Source organism: Hordeum vulgare, chromosome 4H, assembly GCF_904849725.1.
Source record: "Hordeum vulgare subsp. vulgare chromosome 4H, MorexV3_pseudomolecules_assembly, whole genome shotgun sequence".
NCBI classification, from domain to species: domain Eukaryota; kingdom Viridiplantae; phylum Streptophyta; class Magnoliopsida; order Poales; family Poaceae; genus Hordeum; species Hordeum vulgare.
Genome location: NC_058521.1, coordinates 363,257,995 through 363,262,622, shown reverse-complemented (window position 1 = coordinate 363,262,622; position 4,628 = coordinate 363,257,995). Strand labels below are relative to the sequence as shown.

Here is a 4,628-nt window from a genome sequence, read left to right as displayed (position 1 = left end):
AGACGGAATCAACCTCTACATCTTTGTTGAAGCAATGGTCCCATCATCCTTCGAGTGATTCTCGGGTAAAAAACTGTAAGTTTGATTTGTCTCGGTATGCCGAGTGGTGGCTATAATCGTAAACTGTGATTGAGCCTGCAGCTCCTACTATTCATACTCACTAAACCACGACACTACAAAGACGACATGCATCTCTTGGTAAAAGTGAGCATCGCCGACAATTTTTTGTCCCAAACTATGTTGACACATAGTATGTTACTCTTATATAAGCTCATGATACATTATGTGTCACCAAAGCACTACCAGAGCACCGACGTCATTTCTATCGATACATATAGTCTCTATCGATTTTTTATGTCGCTAATTCTTGGGAACACAAAAAATATCGGTATTGTTAGCTTCGACAAGACCTGAAAATAATGATGTGGAAAGAGAGTCATGTGCGAATCCCCCTATCTTTGTGTCTCGCCACCCGAATAGAAGAAAAAGATAAACTTCATAAGAGCCACCCGATTTGATCCCCAAACTCACCCCTCTCTGTGTCTCGGCACCCACAGAGAACACACCCTAAACCTAATCCGACCGCGCCGCCACCCCAGACCTGCACGCCGCCGCTCGTCCGCTGTTTCCCTCACCCCACATCATCTCCGACCCCGACCTCCCTCCAGCCCGTCCCCATGACCTAGCAACATCCATCCATGCCGCCGCATCCGCATGCTCCGGCGCACCGCCGCAGCCACACCCCGTCGTCCACCGCTGCACCCACGTCCCCTCCAACCTCCCCTCCACGACGCCTCGATCTTGCCTCACAGACGCAACCCGCATCTCTGATCCCCCCTCCTATCTGCCCTGCTCTAGATTCGCCGAGCTTCACGCATTTGCGGCCTCCCCTTTGTGTCTCCCTTCATCGGCCTCCCTCCCCAAAGCGTTCCACACCACTGGCCTCCCTTCCTCCCCTTCAGCAGCTCACACGGGTTGGAGGGAGTCGTGTCGTCGCCCATGGCAGTAGGGGCGACTAAGAAGACCTCAAACCCACTGGTTCCTCTCCCTGATGAGCAAGTGTTCAATTCCTCAAATACCTATTGTGTAGCATTTGATGAATTAGAAGCAAATTTCTTATTTTGCTCCTGCAGGTTCGTTGGAGTTTGATTTGTTCATGGAGCATATTTGCTAGTTTCTATAGTTGTACACATGCCCTGGTTCGTGAGTGCATAACAAGAACAATTAGGATTCGTTAGATATAATTGTGAAGCAGCTAGTTTAATAATTCCCGTGAGATGCAAGCAGGATGTTAATTTGATCTTTAATGGAAGATGTTAGTAGGGGATATTGCAAGCAGAGTTCCTCGAAAAAATATTGCAAGCAAATGCTAGTCCGGTCATTATCCAGCCTGCTTACAATAGCAATAAACATGGGATGTTCTAGCTTCCTACACTAGTTAGATCAATGGAGTAATAACATGTTATCTCATTTGCATTTTATTTTATGTTATTTCCTGATTTTGAACACTTGTGTGCTCATTCTTTGTTATTTCCTGATTTTGAACTAACATGTGAGGAACCAACTGATAACTCTTGTGTGCCAGTGGACAAGTCCATGTCTTTCATGGAAGGTGCTTGGTTGATTTTGATCAACTAATTAATTTTAATGTGTTTTTAGTATTAGACAATTTTTATACTGCAATCTTTAATGATGTTATAAATTTAGAATAACTATATTTTGGACATCTGAACTGGAAAGACACATTGGTTGATTCCTTCTTTGTTGCTTGTAGAATTTGAACTACCATGACAGGAACTAACCTTTAATTCTTATGTGCTCCTTGATAAGGCCATGGGTTTCATGGGAGGTGTTTGGCTGCTTTGTTCGTGGGATATTAGCAAAGGAAGGGCACATTCATATATGGTATGCAAGTGTGATATACCCTCTAATTTTCTATTGAAGGGAACCATCTATACTTGTTTAAGTCATCTAGCTACCACGAGGTGATGATTTTTTCTTGTGTCGCCCCATGATGTGTCTTGGTTGTAGTGGCGGACCTAGCGCTATTCGCGAGGGTGGGCCAACAGTGTAATTATGCATGTAATTTTAGTTTTTTTTAGAATTTTTGCTATGGTATAAATATCATTTCCTAATCTCAGGGTGGGCCGTGGACCACCCTGTCCACCCTCTAACTGCGCCATTGCTTGGTTGTCTTATTCTCGATGACAATCATCCTATATGCTGCAACTTCCACTAGAGTTACTAAAAATGGTGCAACTATTAGCATATTCAGTAGTTATTATCATGAATATTTGAAGTCACATGTTGCTGTCATCATAGTATATGCAGACAACATGCTATTAGGCACATAGTTGTACTAGAAAAGTAAATAGAGATTTTATATTTATGTCTGGCTCAAAGTAACTAGCGCAAGATATATATGATAATATAAATGTTTACCTCTGCTTCCAAATATTTTGTAGTACTAAGTAAGTGCATAATAAGAAAATATGTGACATAAGAAATTTGAAAAAAGGATAGAAAAATCATCTCCATAACATGCAGAACAACTAGTTCAGACATTTTAGATAGCTTTTGCATCTATTACTCCTATCATCGTCAAATGGTGCTAAACTTACAAGGATTGCAAACTTGAAAACACGAGACATTCCATGCTAATAGATTAGAAAACTTACAGGCGGTCAGTCAGGACAATATCTGTTGAATTAAACTTCCACTTGACTGTCTAGTATATGTAGTACTTTCTTAAAAGCGATATTTACGTGTAAAGCTAATTTCATATGATAACTCGCAAGGAGAGGCTAAAAAGCACGGACACGGCTAGAATTGTTGTTTGGCCGTCCTGATACAGTGGGACACGCTGACACGGCGGGATACACGTATCATGGAGTATCCCTAATTTATGATTTTTTTTGAAGGAAAAAAATTATGGAGACAACGTGATACGACAGGGACACGGTGGGGATACGACCCGACACAAAAACAGCCCAAAACACAGCCTTGGACCAAACGAAACCCTATTTTGCAGGGGTCGCACGCAGCTCTCGACATAACAAGAAGGAGCTCCTAGGTCCCGGTCTCTTCTGGATAGAAGTCATCACCTGTTGGAGCGACGCTGTTGCCGCCTGCATTCGCCACCACCATCATCGACATCGCTTGGAATCGATCGGAGACTGCTACCCCAACGGCAACAACCTCTTCTTCTTCTCCCGATGGCAAGTAACCCACCCCAATCCCGAACCCAACAGCTTCTCCTCAACTTCTTGATCTATTTTATTCAGATCTGATTTCTTCCATTAAGCTGCTGGATGTTGTGCTTGGCTGCTTGCTAGTTGTTGCTCATTGAATGTGTGTAGATTGCTGCCGTTGCTTGCTACTCATGTCACTAGTTCAATGCTTGTGCTGCTGTGGGTCATGAATAATGAATGATTGATATTTGTACTGCTTGCAGAGTTGCAGTTAGGTTTGGTAGAGCATGGCATCTGGGAGTGGAACATCCGGTAGCCAATCGTGCGTGGGTGAGAGTGAAATCGACGGTTTCCACGAGACGGTCACCTTAGCCTGGAACTCGGTCACCCATGCTGACCCATTCCGCCGTTTGATGCTTCGGCTCCAGGCCACGGCGTGGATGCTGACCAGTTGGAGCTCCCGATCCGTCGGGAACATTAGAAGCAAGCTCGCCATCTCTCGTGAGCTTATCTCACGCTTTGACAAGGCGCAAGAGGACAGACTGTTGTCACCCCATGAGGAGTGGCTCCGTAAGCAGCTCAAAGTCTCATATTTGGGGCTCGCTTCAATGGAGCGCACGCTGGCCCGCCAGCGTGCTCGTTTGGCCTACCTGAAGGACGGCGATGCCAATACCGTCTTCTTCCATCGACAGTGCTCTTATCGCCGGCAGAAGACTAGGATCTTCGGGCTCGCCGTGGAGGGCCAAATGGTCACCGAGCAAGGAGGTCTAGCCCAGGCAGCTTACGAGCACTACGATGCCCTCCTGGGCACCGCCATCGAACGCGAGCAAACTCTTGAGCTGTCGGAGCTGATCGTGCCCACGGACCTGGATGACCTCGACACGCCTTTCAGCGTCGACGAGATTTGGGCGGCGATTAAGCGCCTGCCTGCGCGTAAGGCGCCGGGGCCGGACGGCTTCACCGCAGAGTTTCTGTGGGCCTGTTGGAGCACGGTTCGGCAAGACTTCGTCGACGTCTTCCAACAGTTATTTGAGATGCGAGGCAAGGGCTTTGCTAGCCTGAACCAAGCGCTGCTCTCCCTGTTGCCCAAGCGAGCTGATGCCAGTGCACTCAATGATTATCGGCCTATTAGCCTGATTCATCTTGTGGCCAAAATCTTCGCCAAGGTCCTCTCGCTGCGCCTCGCTCCTAAACTTGATGGACTGGTCAGTAAGAGTCAGAATGCTTTTATCACTGGTCGAAGCCTCCACGACAATTTCGTCCTTGTCAAACATTCTGCGAGGCTATTACACCAGCTCGGTGCCCCGAGGATCCTGCTCAAGTTGGACCTGGCCGCGCATTCGATTCTCTGTCCTGGCCTTTTTTGTTTGAGGTCCTACGGGGATATGGATTTGGCGGCAGATTCTTGGAGTGGATAGCTATCCTCCTTTCATCGGC

General features: G+C 46.5%; 1 long non-coding RNA gene across 1 annotated transcript; it reads left to right on the top strand.

The window, feature by feature from the left end:
- Positions 1-472: 472 nt before the first annotated feature.
- LOC123448629 lies at positions 473-3,217 on the top strand. The gene is made up of 2 exons (XR_006631873.1): positions 473-1,905; positions 2,922-3,217. It is a non-coding gene; the product is annotated as an uncharacterized LOC123448629 (long non-coding RNA).
- Positions 3,218-4,628: the final 1,411 nt, after the last annotated feature.